The sequence below is a fragment of the Peromyscus leucopus genome, chromosome 8b, assembly GCF_004664715.2.
Source record: "Peromyscus leucopus breed LL Stock chromosome 8b, UCI_PerLeu_2.1, whole genome shotgun sequence".
NCBI classification, from domain to species: Eukaryota; Metazoa; Chordata; class Mammalia; order Rodentia; family Cricetidae; genus Peromyscus; species Peromyscus leucopus.
Genome location: NC_051086.1, coordinates 10928542 through 10945142, shown reverse-complemented (window position 1 = coordinate 10945142; position 16601 = coordinate 10928542). Strand labels below are relative to the sequence as shown.

Below are 16601 nucleotides of genomic sequence, written 5' to 3'. Positions count from 1 at the left end.
AAAGGAAGGAAAAGGAAAGGGGATTTCTTGCTGAGTGGCAGCTGCAGAGGGGAAGCCTCTCTGGGTTAGTTTAAAGAGGACAGACAGATACCACGTCACATGCCTATAACTGTATAGGCTGGAATTGGAGCCTTATGACCAATGGATGCCTCTGACCAGGAATAACTTTGAACACAGGTGTATGAATACAGGTTGAACATCACCAATGCAAAATGCCATCAGAAAAATCTCAAAAACTAAAAGCAATTTGGAGTATTAGCATAATTGTACAAATGGGAAAATCTGGTAACTTTGTGTTTTATACACAGAGTAACATATGCAAAATTACCTTGGAAATATGTGTAGTAGGTTTATATGAGACAAGTGAATTTGGTGTCTAGACCTGGATCTCACCCCTAAGTTATCTCATTATGTCTATAAAATATTTCAAATTGTGTGTGTCAGGGGAAACAAATGTAAAACATTTCTGATCCCAAGCCTTTTTTCAACCTAAACAATGCATTTTAGTGAATGGCTATTAAATGTCAGGAATTACACAAAGTGCTTATTTCATTTTAGTTTTCCTGATGGTCCGTTTTGCTGAAGAAAGAATTGATGCTTAGGGTTATTCAAGTTTATTCAGCTAGGAAATGGAAGAGTTGAGAATGGAACCCAGGTCAGGCGACTCGGTCAGAGCCAGAATTGTGCCATCCCAGCCACAGAGATGTCATGTTCACCACCAGTAAGACAAGACAAGGCCCTCTGCTCTCAAGTGTCGTCATAACCATCTTCCTAGAATGTAAAGATTTCAAGTGGGCTGTGGCTTAGAAAGGACCCTGGTGAAGCAACAAACCCAGTTTCAGCCACCCAGTCCCCCCTCACATCCCCCTGTAGAATCCACCCTCCAGTGAGTGCTGGGCTCCACTGTGATTGGTCAACACAGTACTAAGAAGTGCTTGGTATCAGGGAAGGAGGCTGGGAAGCCAGTGTGGACCAAGCAGGGATGAGAGGTGGGAGGGAGGGAGGCACGCTTTTTGTGGGCGGGGCTGACTGACTAGTCCTCACAGGACAGTAGCAGGCAAAGGTGTGCCAGCACTTCGCAGACTCTGCTCTTTTGCCTAGGGCCGGCCCGGCTTCAGAGTGAAGCTTCCACTGAGAAACTAAATAAAGGAAAGGAAAGCCAAAGAGAACAATTTCCCATTTAGTCAGCTTTTGCTGTCCTCGGAGGCCCTGTGTTTATGCTAGATCTTAATTATGCTGCTTGTCAAAGACACAGTAAACTCGACGGCGGGTGAGGGAGCGATTTTATCTTTTATCTTTACAGTCAGAAGAGGATTTCTTATTCTGAACCCTACCCTTGATGAGCTACAAACCTGGCGTAAAAGAACATTCTGCTGCCCTTCCCAATTGGCTCTGCAAGCCATCCATGAACACCTAATAAGGAAGTTTGGGCTGCGTTAGGAGTAGGCAGTGCCCAGGTGGCCTGAGACAGAACTGTAAAGTTCAAGAGAGCTACATAGACCAGTCCCCTTCCACAAGCCTCCTCTTGACCCCAGTCACCTGCCCTCCAAGTGTCTCTCTGCTGGGCTGGGGACACACAGAACTGCTTCCTCCAAGCGGGGTATGTGTGGAAAGCCCTCCTCCAGGCTGTGTGTGTGGTGGTGGGGCTCTTCCTTAAAGGTTTACATGTGTGGCCTGGAAAAAGCTCTGACTTACGCAGTGAAGAAGTTACTTCCTTTCCAACTCTCTTTCTCATCACGCCAAATCAAGGAGGACGCACATCTTGGCCTCACTGTTTCTGCCAGTCGACTTCCTTTCCAGTGTATTTTCGCCTTTCCATCTCTGGCAGATGATGTTTTTTATTTTCACTTTTTTGTGACATGCTCTTTTATTTTTAAATAATTGCATTTAAGCAGGGGACGAGAGTGCTAAGTCTGCCTCAGCCAATAACCAATAACATCTGATCAAAACCCAGAGAGTACAAGAAGGAAGGGCTTTGGGGCAAAGTTCAAATGAGAAGCCCTGCTTCACATCTCACCAAGAGTCCGTGAACTGGATGGACTGCTCTTTTGCAAGCATCCTCCCGGAAGCTATGACTGCAGAGACATAGAAACGACAACAGATCCTTGCCACAGACCCTGCCAGACAGGAAGGAAAGGGGAACACTTGAGGGTGGCTTTGCGCATCTAGTCCCACATACATAATCTACAGTACCAGGTCAGGCTCATGGAAGATTTTGTCTTTGTTTTTCTTTTCCAAAATTCAAGTGCCGAGGCCCCAAACCCGAGGTTCTGTTTTAGTAGACCCAGGGTGGAATGTATAATATCTGCTCTTATAACCATCCGAGATGAGCTTTCCCGGCTGAAAATCGCCATTCTGGACTGATTCCAGGATTATATTTCAATCAAAGAGAGGAAATACATGTGAATGAGCTTTGTAGCTATAAATCAGTCCAATGCAAAGAGCCCATACTAATATAGGGTACATAATGGCACTACTGATTTTAAAATAAGTATCTAAAAATATCTTTCCAAATCATGGAGCCCCATGTTAACCAAGCAACTAAGTGATGTGCCAATAGTTTTAGGCCCTCTTGACCTCAGGAAAGTTCTCTAGAAAATTGCAGTAGTGCTTTATTTGCATGAGAATGATGTGTTTGGTGAGACAATCTCCTGGAGTCCCTGTTATTTCCATAGCATACTGGTGTGTCTTTACCACGGTAGAATCAGGTAAGACCCTGCTCTTACAGAGTGCTGCAGGTGTCGTGCAAGAGCAATCCTGGTTACTGTTGGAGGCAGATCTTCAGTTGGGTTTTGTTCTACGGATCAGAGGAGCACAGGAATCCCTCTGGTAGCTCTTTGACAGCCCTTCTTTCTCCCAGCCTGGTAGTGCCACTTTCCTCCTGGATTCTGAGAAAACCATGTGTTTGTGATGGAACACCCAAGTCTGGGTGAGATGATTCATTTCTAATCACCACCATTATCCAAGTGACTTGCTTAAACCTGGCATGCACAGAGTTCCCTTTCAGCATCGGCCTTTTAGAACTGGCATTACCCTGCCATACCCAGAGCCTTGTGAAAATATTTTCAACAGCTAACAAGCAGAGCCTGCAGTTATAATGCGCTCATTAGGCTGCGTGTTAGTTTTCAAGTCTTGCAGCACATATAATCTACTCTTGATTTCCATTGTATTTCCGTTCTTGTGGGCATCTGCTCCAGAGCACTAGCAGCCTCGGGGTTTGGCCAAGGGCTGCTGTCATGATGTGTGTTTTCCATGAGGCTGCAATGCCTGGGAAATTACACACCTACCTTCTTCGTCCCAACCACCCTTTGAGTGGCCCTTAGTCATTCCCTAGCCTTTCTCCATCCTCTGTGAATAAATTCCTTGAGGAATCAAATAAAATTTAAAAAGACACTGTGAATTAGTTTCAGTAGATGAAAGGGTTGATTTCAGGGGTTTTTGTTGTCTTGTTTTATTTCTATTCGTTTTAAAATTCAATCTCTCTTTGTTCCGGGCCTTACTTCTGTGTTCCAGAACCAGTGCTCTATTTCTAAATGATCAGTTTCCACGTAAAGCCCTTTGATCAAGCAAGTACAGTACTACGTTTTCCTTTGTGCTTTGAAAGCCTTGCATTTGGGGAAAATATTCTCTGAACCTGAGGTCAAATGTTCCATTATTATTTTATTTCTTGATGGATAGTTATAAAGAGTCATGTTTATGCATTTCTTGGGCAGTTGCTTAGTGCCAGCCATGTGCCCATCAAGGTGCTAGACCTCGCAAATACAGAGATAAACGTTACCTGTTTCATCCTGTTGTGGAAATAACAGCTAGTGGAGAATGTCAGCCTTCTCAACTCATGTGGGCGCGACAAACAAGACGAGTGGCATTAATATAGCTGCGAACACAAGCTACAGGTTAGAGGCAGGGAGCAAACACAGAGACCCACGGGGAAGGAAGGTGTCGTGTCAGGATTGAGTGTGAGCGACAGAGAACTAGCTGCCCAAGGAGACAAGAGGAAAGGAAGGCAGGCTGGAAGCACCTGTTGGGAGGACGACAGATATGTCTCCCGGAGAACGGCCATAAATGGAGAGGTGGATTTCGGTGCTGACAGGAACATGGTAGCTGGGTCCATGGACCTGACTCAGAGAGCTGGGTGGGGCTGACAAGCAGGGAATAGAGAAGAGGAATGAAGAGGGAGAGGCAAGGGTCACGATGTCTTAGTTCACTTGTGCTGCCATCGCAAAGCACCCCACTTGAGGGGTTCTAAGAACAGAAATGCATTCTATCAGAGTTCTGGAGGCTGAGAAATCACCTGCAAGCGTGAGACCCAGAGAGGGTGTGGTCCTAATAGATGCTATGAGGTTTCTTCAGCCAACAGCAAGGGGGGAGAATAAAGAGGTGAGAGGTTCCCACAAACCTGTCCTATGAGATCATTCATCTGTTCACGAGAATTGGAGCCCTCCTGACCTGCTGGCCTCCTAATACATCTCCCCATCCTCTCATCACATGGGAACTGAGTGGCAGTGTACATTCTAGAGGGAGCACAGACATTCAAGTCATATCAGTAAATATGGGACCCTTTACCATTTAAGACCTTCAGTGAAAAGTGGCCAGCTTCATGGCTTTTCACAACTCGATGATATCTTTCTGATTATGTTGCCTTTTACTTGACTACGCTTTCTCTACCGATGACCTACTCAACCACGATTTAAAAAAAAAAAATTCTTTCTGTCTGTGACACTAAGAGCAATAAATGAAATCAAAGCTAAGGATGGGAGAAAATTCATTTAGAACAAGACTGTAGTCCCAGCATTTGAAGGCTAAGGCAGGAAGATCGTCTTGGGTTTGAGGCTAGCCTGGGCTACATAATGAATTCTAGCTTCAGTGTGAGAACTCATCTCAATAATAATAATAATAATAATAATAATAATAATAATAATAATAAATGTAACAATATCATCATCATCTATAAGAAGAAAAAAGAAACATCTAGGCCACAATCATTGAATCCCTCTGATTGCTTATAATGTGTGATCTCCAGAGATAGAACTGAATTGAGCTTTAGACCTGAAAGGCACATTTTCTTCCTCCAGTCATATCAAACTGTTTTGTTGAGCAGAGCCCAAGACATTCTTTACAGCTTGAAGTAATTAAACCAGTTACACATGGGGCAGAGTAGACATTTTTTGACCCTGTGGGTAGCCAGCTCCTCTGTTGCAACTTCTGATGGTTTAACTGGATTCTCCCTAAGTCCCATCAGAATGATAAAGCACTCATATTGGCTTAAGTGCATATAGGTGCATTGTAGTACAGCTAATGATGTCTGAACGAGGTTCACACCTGTCAACCTTCATTCTTTCTCTAGGAGACTAGCCGTTATTTCCTGGGATGCCAGATATTAACTTGCATGAACCCTAGAAAGGATGACACATTAACCCTGTGTACCCAAGAAAATCAAATGAGTGCTTACAGGATCACGTGCCAACTGTAGACAGATCCCAGCAGAGACTTGAGAGCCGAAAAGCTCAACGCCTGACGAAGGAGACATTAGGAAGAGCCTCAGGCACAGAGGAAATGTGGCAAATAAATAATTGGCCAATCACGTCTCTGTTTTATCAGGTTCCTTATCCCTCACACAAGGAGCATCAAAGCCACCTTGCTAGACCCGATTTCTCTTATGTGATGTCCACGGGAAGATACAGTGGACTAGAGAGGGCTCCCTTGTCCCAGTGCCTGTGAACAGGCATGGAAAATGTCTCCTGAGAAGAACGACTTTCCGCTCCTGTTCATTTTCGTCACTCTTTGCCTCCCTTGCTTTCTCTGTTCCTTGGAACAGATACAGATTGAGAGCAAGTATTGATAAATGGAGGATCTGAGAAAAGATTAGGACCACCCACAGAACCAGGAAAGAGGAGTATCTCTATTGAAGGTGGTAATGAATCAGTGGGGAGAATCCTGCTCTTTATTTTATTTCCAAGAGTGTTCCTTTCTTCCTTCCTTCCTTCTTTCCTTCCTTCCTCCCTCCCTCCCTCCCTCCCCCCTTCCTTCCTTCTTTCCTTCCTTCCTTTCTTCCTCTCTCCCTCCCTCCCTCCTTCCTTCTTTCCTTCCTTCCTTCCTCCCTCCCTCCCTCCCTCCCTCTGTCTCTGTCTCTCTCTGTCTCTCTGTTTCTCTCTCTCTCTCTGTCTCTCTCGGCTATGGTTTTTGGTTTTTGTTTGTTTTGCTTTTTCGAGACAGAGTTTCTCTGGGTACTTTTGGAGCCTGTCCTGGAACTCTCTCTGTAGACCAGGCTATCTGGGAAATCACTGAGATCTGCTGCTGCCTCCTGAGTGCTGGGACTAAAGGTGTGTGCCACCTCCTTGGGAAGCAGTGTTCCTTTCTATACTGATGTCAGAGTATGAGTCAGAAAGCCCCAGAGCTAAATGATCCGACAAAGCTTCAAATCTTCAATTCCCAGAAACTAGATCACATATCTTAGAGGTTAAGGAAGTACTGTTTAGACCTTAAATAAAGACTTGTTGAGATCCCCTTCCTTTCTTCCTTTCTTCCTTTCTTTCTTCCTCCTTTTTTCATTCTCTCTTCCTCTATCTTCTTCCCCTCCTCTGTTACTCGCAGCATTCGGGCCAGGTATCTGTAAACAGACTTATATCATTATGTAGTCATCTCTAAAATCCAGTTTCAAAATGTCTCCATCATGTCAGAAAGTCTCACATGCCTGCCCACTCTGTTTTCAATCAGCATGAAAGAAAAAAGTAAACCCATCAAAAATAGATATTAGGGAATATCCTTCTACTTGAATACTAAGAAAGTCTGTTTTGTAATTTCTTACTCTAAGCATGTATTTATATTTTTTTTCTGACCTCTGTGATGATAAAAATCGTTGTAGCATAACAAGAAATAGAAAATGGGAAAAGATGGTATTTGGTAGCTACGGGTCCAGTTGTTGAGAGTTGCCCATTTCTGGGACATTGTGCTTCTACTTGGAGATGTAGGGAGCGGAGCATGGGTTGGATTACAAGGGGAGCAAAACTCTGCTGCATCTTGGATACAAACATCTGAAATGTGCATAATTATTAGCCCTTTGCTTGTCAGGAACTTGGAACCATGTCGATACTGCTCTCTGCCACCTGTTGACCGTGTATTCCATTTTATTGGAATGCATTTGTTTAGTCAACTCTTGCCATGTGCTCTCCCCGATTTATAGATTAGAAAACTGAGGCTTATCTCAAATGCGTTGTTTCAAGTCAATGCACAGTAGATGTCAAAGCCAAGGACCAGCCAAGATCCACGGCCCCGCCTCTGCTTTAAAGGGCACATTTTATCACATCACTAGATAAGAAGGTCAAGGCACAGCCTTTACAGCCCTCCTAATTGTCAGAGGACTGCTTCTGTTACTAGAAGAGAAAAACTGAAAATATATGGCCATGGGGGAAAGGCTAAGCCAACATCAGACTTAATAGCCACCCCAAAATGGTGGGAATAAAAAAAAAAAAAAAAAAAAAAAAAACACCAGTGTTTATGGCTTTGGAAGTTTTGCGAGGCAGCCTTTTAAACTGTGCCAATGTCAGAGGCTGAGGGAGCGGATGAGCAGGACTGTGGGCGAGCCACTGCTTGCCTGGCCTTGTTGATTCTCCACCTGGGAAGGAACTTCACCAGGGATCTATGGAAATACTTGGGGCGGTCTGGCCATTAGGCTGCTCGAATAAACTGGGGATAATTTGGACAGTGTGAGAGGTGCATTATCTGAAGTGATCTCTCCCTGGCTTGCTCCTAGAGCAACACTCATTTGCCACTTAAAACATAAACACTGCCTTGTGTTAGGTTGTTTTCATTATGTGCTTTATCCTCTGTCCCCATCTTCCTCAAACCTGGTTAAGCATAACAGTCAGGGGGGACAAGTACCCACCAGAAGAAGTTCCTGCTCTCCTGAGGAAGGGTGATACAATAGTCCTTCGCAAAGACTTCCATTCTGTATTTTTGGAAAAATTCTCTTCTAATGCTTGGGATGAACTAAAGGTCAGGTTTTCTACTCTTTAAAACTGAATCCAAAACAGCATGCCCCTCATCTAGCTGGAGGGCTCAGCACCAGGTGAAGTCCAGCAGAGTTTATCGAAGAAGGAGAAGCAGGAGTGGAGTGAGCATCCAAGACTCCGTAAGTCAGTGATGACGTCATCTTCCATGCCCAGTACCAGCAGCTGCCAGTAACTCTATCTAGTGGCTTGGTTTTCAACCACCTTACATTTTTCCTTCTTTTTTTTTTTTTTCTCCATCCTGGGTGCTCTACCATGAGTCTCCTTGAAGTTCTGTGTCCTAACAGACCAGATTCCTATTTGGTAAGGTGAAGAGGTGGGCATCAGACCCCGCAAGCCAGGTTCATGCAGCTTCAGAAGTTCACTCATTCTAGATGTCTGAGGAGAAAACCAATTCCCATATTTTGCAAGTTTACTTTGCTGTAGTACAGTGAATAATTGTCCTGAGGGGACGAGATGGCATCGGAGAATATTAATCTTAGATTTTCATTTCCTGTAAAATAACTTTCCACTTATTATATTCAGTGAGAATACTTTGAGTTTCAGGAAATATGCATATTTTATCACAGACAACCCAAAGTGAGCTCGCAAATGTAGCTGAATCTCCCGAGTTAAGAGGCATGGGTGACTGGCGAGACTTGATAGTGCTACAGTGTACCGAAAGGGATAAGTGCTTAAACAGAGACAGAAGCAAGTAACCCATGGTGTGAACACTTGCATGCCATTGTCCAATTTCATCTTAAGCTTTAATAAAAACCGATAATAAGAAATCATTAAAAATCACAGTGACAGCAGTGATAATCCAAGTCTCAAGCCCAGACTGTGTCTGACACTGTACACACAAGCTTTTATATACCGTCCATTCTGGAGAATCCATGAGATGGTACAGTATAGCTAAGGGAAAGCATCTCAACTAGGATGAGGTTTGAGGAAGAGAGTAAAAAGACGTTCACATAGGACTCAAAAGTGGTCCTTCAAAGGACGTTGTTTCAGGCAGGCTCGAGTTCAGGGGTAGGAATGTGAGCATACTATGTTTCTCTTCCCCTGGGTTTTCACTATGTGGTAGCAGAGATGAGTCGCTAGACTCCAGGTTACATCCTCTGTTGATCAAGGACAAGCAAAGAGAAGATTCTCTCTGCACAGCCAGGAAAATCTACAAAATCACTCCTACTTCTGCCTGTTGACTATACGGTCTAAGGGTCTCCTAGCCCACATTACAGCTGATACATGTGCATTTGAGGGTCCTCAAGAGCAGTCTCAGTTTCAATAACTTACCAGAATGACTCCTAGAGCTCACTAGAAGCTGTTATCCTCCAGTTATGTTTTCTTAAAGCAAAAGGATACACCCTAAAATCAGGCAAGAGAAGACAGCCATGTGGCAAAGCCCAGGGAAGTTATACAAGCCAAGCTTTCAGTTGTCCGGTTACAGACAGTGCTAAATTTTCCTAACAGTCTATGACACCAAGAACAGGTAGTTACTAGCTGACCCGAGTCTTCAGGTCCTAAGTGTTAGTTTGGGCTCAAACATGTAGACATGGTTGGTTATTCATGTGGCTAATATTTTGACACTAATCTGTCTAATGCGGTAGTTCATATGATGTGGTCCAAAGCCCCCACTGTAAATCCCCTGTTAAATTATCCAATGTGACTCAGAGTCCCTAAGTAAACATAGACACTCATAACTGGCCCTTTTAACACTCATATCCCAAGAGTTTTGGAATCCCTTCCCAGGATTCATGGCCCAGGACCAGACCTCTCTTTGAATAGTGTTAATGAATGGAAAAAAAAAAAAGAAATGAAAAGGGAAAGGAAAGTCACTGTCCCTAGATATAGTAGAGGAGAAGGTTTATTATAGATATATGGAAGAACATAACCAGGGGCAGGGACATCTGGGAGAGTCTGGAGTGGTCATGACCAGACTGAGCTATGCCACATGAGGGGAGGGGAGGGAGAGAGGAGAGCAGGGGAAACAGGTGCAGCAGCCGAGAGGCCCAAAGTACGAAGAGAGTGGGTAACCAAAATTGTTGGATTAGATAGGGAAAACCAGCCCAGCCCCCTAGGCTGGAGCTTTCAGGGTAGGGGGCGGGGTACGCCTGCCAGGAGGGCCCTGTAACAGGTAGGGACTGAGGGATGCACGGAGAACTTGGCTTTGGTATGTTATATAGGCACCTCAGCCATTTGCTCCAGGTTTGAAACCTAGCAGTTAATTCTTTCCCCTCTACATCCCAGGAGTCTGTTGCTAGCCCTTCCTGCACGGAGCAGCTGAGTCTCTCCCTACCTCAGCCAGGTGCTCTGGGGTGGAGCTGAAACATGCTGTCTTGCTAGGCCTGAAGTCAGGCCGTTCAATTTGCCCATCCCATAACCCGGGCATTGATGAAGGTGTTTCTAGGAGGAAATTCTGTGTTAACTCAAGGGAAGACTATGCCGCGCAGCGAAACCATCCAATCTCTTCTCTTTCCATTCGATGGGATATCATTAACAAGTCCGAGGGAAATGAACTAAAGATGACTTGATAAGTACAATTTTTAAAAATCGGACAGCTCCTCTTAAAATATGACATGTGTGACTTAAGGAAGAGGGAGACTAATGGGGAGTTGATGAAGAGGTTCTGTGTGTGAACACTTATGCAAATTCCCCTCCAGGAAAGAGCTGTCGATCTCATTTCCCTAGAGGAGGGGGTCCCATGCGAATCACCTAAGGAGCCTCAAGTTTCCCATGTCCAGGCATATCCCACACCAGTGGCAGGCCGCTGACTGTCTAGGACACAAATGTTTAAAGATCCTCAGGAGATTTCCATGTTCAGCAATCTGGGATTACTATTGAAGAGTTTTGAAACAATAGCAAACTCTACCAAAATGTGGACAGTTTTTAGTAGGACCAAATTTACACAATTGAATGTGTATGCCTGTATGGCTAGCTGGAATTATGGCTCCAGAGCCTCAGTGGTATGCCGTGAAAATGTCTGACCTGGAAAATGAGACTCTGATCTTTGCATTATGTTTATGCTACTGCTTGAATCTTGAGGAAATGACTTACCTTCTCTAAGGTCCGACTTCTTCATCTCCAGAATAAATGGCAACCTACACACGGTGGAACTTCTAGATGAAAAACCGGAGAAAGTACCACACATAACAAACGTTAGTTCCCTTCCTAAGAATACTGTTGTAAGAGTCAGAAACCCTTGTCTTTTCCTCCATACTCTTCCACCTTGAATTTTGTGTCCTGTTGTTAGTTTTTAACATGTGTGTACAGGATAAAGGAATGTGTGTCTCAGTCAGTACTGCAAGTTTGGAGTTTTCTTTTGCATTGAATATATTTGTCCTTTCAGTATTAGGAGCCTCGTGAGAAGGCAGCCTGTTCATTGTCAGTACTCTAGGAAGATTTTTTTTTTTTTATGTTATCTATGACAGTATTCCTTCAATCCTAGAATGCACTCAGTATCAAGCCTATGCTGTTTCTTTAACATCCAGATAAGAGAAGGAAAACGTAACCTGTTGAAGTATGACACATCACTATTTTCAAGAGGAATTCCTACTTCAGAAATGTTAAAATGAAAAGAAATGCATGTGAGAGAGTCAGGGGCATGTGGTCTGCATGGTCCAGGATGTGGGGCGTTAGGATGTAGTTATACAAGGCACCTTTGCAAGCACTGGGCTCCCATGCCCACAGTTAGTTAACTTCAGTCTTCTCTCTCCGAAGAAGAGAGTAAACTCCACTTTAATTCAGAGGAAATTATTTTTATGCCCCATTTAGATCATAAAATATCACACAGTGCTCAGTCTTTGACCTTTGAGAAATACAATGAACTGTTTAAAGAGTCCCTGGTTTTCAGTCACCTTTCTTTTAAGTGGCTGTGTGTCATTCTCCTCCTGGATGGATAGTGAAAATGATCCTCATTATTTCAGCAGATCATACCTGCCTTGCCATAGGAAGGCAGGAGGTGGGAGGGTAGAAGGAATTCAGTTTGATGACCACACGTAGCCTTTCTTCCCCCCAAACCTCTCCATTCAACTGGAGATTTTGTGTTGTGATCTTAAGTAGGTCAAAATACAAGCTGGAGAAGGGGAGTCTGAGGAGAGCCATCTATTTTATGTATACTTAATAATACAGATATGTCCCTATTCTTTTCTCTCCTTGCATTGAATCATGCTTGGTTAGTAATGTGCCTGTGTTGGCGGTATTAAATCTTACTGCATTTACTTATTTATGTGGGTAATGAGTACAAGTGCCATGTTGTGTTCAGGAAAGAAAGAGGACGTGTGTGTGTGTGTGTGTGTGTGTGTGTGTGTGTGTGTGTGTGTGTGTGATCCTTCTACCAAGTAAAACCTAGGGATGGCACACAAGTCATCATGCTGGGCACCTGGCACCCTTACATACTGAGCCATTTTCCAGCCCCTAGAAATTTTGCGGTTGGTGAAATATAGCCCTGGGTAGAGAGGCAAGTTGTTTAGGGATTAGACTTTTGGGAGAAGCAGGTTATCATTCTTGGAATTCATCCCATTGAAATGCTGTTTGTGTTGAGTTTGGGGAATTAAAATTTGGGGTGAGAGAGAAAATTATTCCCAAGAGACAGGGGCTGAAATCAAGCCCACTTCAAACCCAGAGGAGAATCTTACTAATAGTCCCTTGGTGTGCCATGCTGAGACCCTGCCTTAGTCAACGGAGTATTTTTTGAAGGTAAGCAATTTAGAAAATGAATCTGCTCTGCCTCTGGTAGGAGGGTGGGTGCCAAGGTTAGATCTTTAAGGAAATAATCTTATTAGTCCCTCCTATTAAGGAAGCCTCTGCAGTGTGTAGACTTTGAACCAGCCTGATGAAAAGTAGGCCCTGTCAAACAGCTCCCAGCTCCTAGAGAAAAGCCTGAATGTTGTTGGCTTAGATCGTCCAATCCAAATGCAAACACGTTTCTAAGCTTGTGTTTGCATACTCTGGAAGGGGAAAAAAGGACTTCCTCATTTTCCCTGACTCTGACACTAATAGCATTCCAGGGGGATGGCAGCTCCCACTGAAATTATTAAATCACCCTGTTAATGGTGTGCTCAGAGAAGCAAAAGCGTCCAGCACACCTTGAAAAGCAAAGCCTCCGATTGTCATTGTTTGGGTCCTTTTATTTCTCAAACTCTCCATTTTCCCCCTTCTTAATGGATTCTGGCCCTTCAGTTTCTCTGCTGGTAAGTCTCCGGACTGACCCCGTCTGGAAGTTGTAAGGCTGGAATCCTGACAGCTTTGTCATTTTCATAGCCGTGAAGGTTGATGTCGGGCTTACAGGATTATTGCTCTCCAGGAATGCTTCACTACATAATCAAGCAGAAGGTCAAGAGAGGTGGAGAGAGAAAAAACTCTAATTAAATCAGGAAGGGCTGACTTGTGCCCGGAGAAATGCACGCAGCCTCCAGGAGGGCTTCCCTCTTGGATCCAAGTGCAACAATTGGCCCCAGTAAGGGGCCCGCTCTTGTCGCAATGGACAACAAAGAAATTGCCATTAAAGTGAGCGCTCCTTGAGGAACCGGCTTCTTTCTTTGCTTTTACCCTGTTATTAAGGCCCTTCTCAAATCAGATTAAGGAAAGGCGCTGTAACACATCGTTTGATTAGTGTGATGGAAGGTAGAGCGCAAGCCCCTCTCTTAAATCTGCCCCTGAGACCCGTGGTTTCTGGAGGCCAGCCTGGGGCGCAGTATAACCTCGGCAGGAACCAAGTACAAGGAAAGAAAATTCAGAGACGGATGTTGTTGGGAACAGAACTGAGAAGCTCCTTGTTTTATGTTTATTTGTTTTTTGTTTATTTGTTTGTTTTTCCTGGTGGGAGTCTTTGGAAACTACTTGTCATATAGAATCCTGAGCCCTTCTGGGTCCAATACTGATCAAGGTGTTAATAGTTCAAAGAAGTTATGAACAAAACTTTGGGATTAATGCAGGAACTCTGCCTGTCAGATAGTAAATGCACTGGTGGGCAATAACAGGTGTGAACAATTATTGAGTACCTATAATGTGCAGGTCACTGGCCCAAGTGCTTTATAGGAATCACTCCATGTGAAGTTTACACTGTCATGCATGATCGCAAAAGAGGGAGAGCATGGAAAGTTCACTGAAGAGAAGTATGTGAATGGGCCTTGAAGGACATATGAGTTTTATATCTTATGTTTAAGAAGTAGGCTGAAAGAAAACTTTTTTTTTTTTTAGCAGCCCATATACAGAGACTTGGGGTGTTGTGTAAGATGAGATCATCTAGACGTGCGGAATTCCTGCAGCTTATAGCAAAAAAGTCGATGAGGGTGCTGGTGGTGTTTTGCTTTGCTTTGTTTTGTTTTAAGAAGAATAATGTTCAGAGTTCTATCTTGGCAAGGTCTTTCTAGGGAAATATTCCTTCTGTCACTGTTACAAGTTTGTCCTATGACCTCCCTTGAAAACAACCCACTTCCCAAGGGTTGGCAGTAACACAGAAGGACCACCTCTGTTGAACTCTCAGATGTCAGATATCCTGACATTCAATGTGTTGTCTTAGAATAGGAAATATAATGAGTTCCCTATTTACTGGTAAATGTTGCTCATGGAAGCTTAAAGCCTCTTTATCAGTCTAGAGAATTCTTAGAAAGAATTCTAAGCTGGGTTCTCTAAACCACGCCCTAAACAAATCCAGCTAGCGTCCATCTCTGTCTGTGGGAGAGCTGATAGGTGGCAAGTGTGCTGGTCCTGGCATCGATTCCTAGCTGTGTTCCTTGTGTCGAGAGAATTCATGCTGCCTATTTACTGGACAAGAACATCCGTCTTTTTAAGTACCTCCTGCCCTTAATGGCTGAGCAAAATGACCAAGAGATAAGGCAAATGAAAAAAGTTGGGAAAGTGGAGGGGAGTCGCAAGATGTCTGTGAGCCACAATGATGTGGCCACCACACTGATTGGTGGCCAGGTCCCTGGGATTAATTCCAGTGAGGTTCACCACCACAAACAGACGGGCTACAGGGGTACAGATAATCCATCACTTAAGACTCATTTCCTGTTTCACCATTCTGCTGTGTGTGAAATTCCTCCATGCTCCCATAAGGCAAATGCTGAGAATACAGTGTTTCGAATCTTGTACTAAAGAGTATCTGGCTTCCTTTGTGATCACCGCTCTAGTGATTAGCTCCCATTTATTCCTGAGCAATGGCTGGACACCTCCGTTTCAAGGAAGCCATTGGATGTGCTAGAATTACACATCTCTGTAATGCATCCAACAGAAAGAGAAAAAGTTAGTAAACCCAGGCTAATTCTTTGGAAGGTCTTCCATGGCAGAGGAATGTTCTAGGTCTACCCTAGGTTCTGAGAATGGCTTTGCTAGAGAGCTTGCCGATGTTGCTACACAGTTTCAAGCACATACATGTGAACTAGAGCTATGCATCAAGAACCACTGAGCCATGGTAATAAGAGCCCTGGTCCCTGGTGTGCTGAAGGAGGAGAGATAAGCCTACTTGGTAAAAATTCAGATCACATAATGGTTCTCTCTCTCTCTCTCTCTCTCTCTCTCTCTCTCTCTCTCTCTCTCTCTCTCTCTCTCTCCCATCCCTTCCTCCCCACCGACCACACACATACCCTAAAAGATGCTACACTACACAGCAAACCTTCTGTTCAGAGTACACTAGGGACTTGAGGCCTTCACCTTCTGCCTCAATGTGCAGCCCAAACAGCTGTGGTTCTGACCACCTCCCATCTCTCACTGCATCTGATTTCCCGCACATCACAGATTTCTCAGGAACAAGGCCTGGCCCCTTGGTCATTTCAGGCTTGTTGAGCCTTCATAAGTCCTAACCACATACCAGCTTTCTAAATTGAGAAGGTGATAAATTTTTAAATTCCCGAACCTGCTCTGTAATAATCTTTGCTCCATCCCACACATTACGATGCAGGGAGGGCAACAGATGTGTTTTCTTATGACTCTGGGAACATGAAATATTGATGGGGACGAGAGCATGGACTTGGTACTGAGACTCATCTAGGATGAAGGGTGGCAGTTCTCATCTGGGCTTCTAATTCACTGCTCTCTTCCTCCGATGCTTAGGACCTGAAGAAAGCCCCAAACCTGTGATACCCAAGGCTAATTCAATGAAATCTCTAAAGAGCTGTGCAGGGAAATCTGTCTAAGAAGGTCTTTATCAGTCTCTGGGGACCAATCACTAATGCAACTAATACACATTTGATCTATACAGACGGTTTTCCCTTTGTCCCCAAGGGAATCTCAACAAACCCTGGGTTTACACAGTGCCAAGCCCGAGTTGCCTGTTAGAAAATAAATAGCTTTGTAACACATTCAAGCATTGGTCCCTGGGATGAAAAGTAGTGTGTGGATCTTCTCTGAGCTGTGCTATAGGACATAATGAAAAGTTCATTTTTAGAGTATTTCTTTTCCTGATGACAGTTTGCTCAGAGGCACGACATTCTGAAGAGGGAGAGGCACAAAGTAACACTGTCATTATTTTTAAAACAGTAAAAAAAAAAAATTAAATGATGAAATTTTGTCTAGGATAGTATTTCTAACACATGTACAACTGGATACCAACGTGGGGAAAAGCACGTGAGACTTTCTTTAGAGGCACATGCCTCAATTTCCTTTAAATTCAAA

At 43.9% G+C, this 16601-nt stretch overlaps 1 protein-coding gene and 1 long non-coding RNA gene across 12 annotated transcripts in view; one reads left to right on the top strand and one right to left on the bottom strand.

Annotated features, from left to right (window-relative positions):
• LOC119087027 overlaps positions 1 to 4422 on the bottom strand; it is a 15283-nt gene extending 10861 nt beyond the window's left edge. The window contains exons 1-2 of the long non-coding RNA XR_005090452.1: positions 4019 to 4422; positions 3779 to 3874 (exon numbers count right to left, since the gene is read on the bottom strand). This is a non-coding gene — a long non-coding RNA (uncharacterized LOC119087027). The remainder of the gene's footprint in view (positions 1 to 3778; positions 3875 to 4018) is intronic.
• Tenm2 (teneurin transmembrane protein 2) overlaps positions 1 to 16601 on the top strand; it is a 1236692-nt gene that overhangs the window by 788039 nt on the left and 432052 nt on the right. The window lies entirely within an intron of this gene.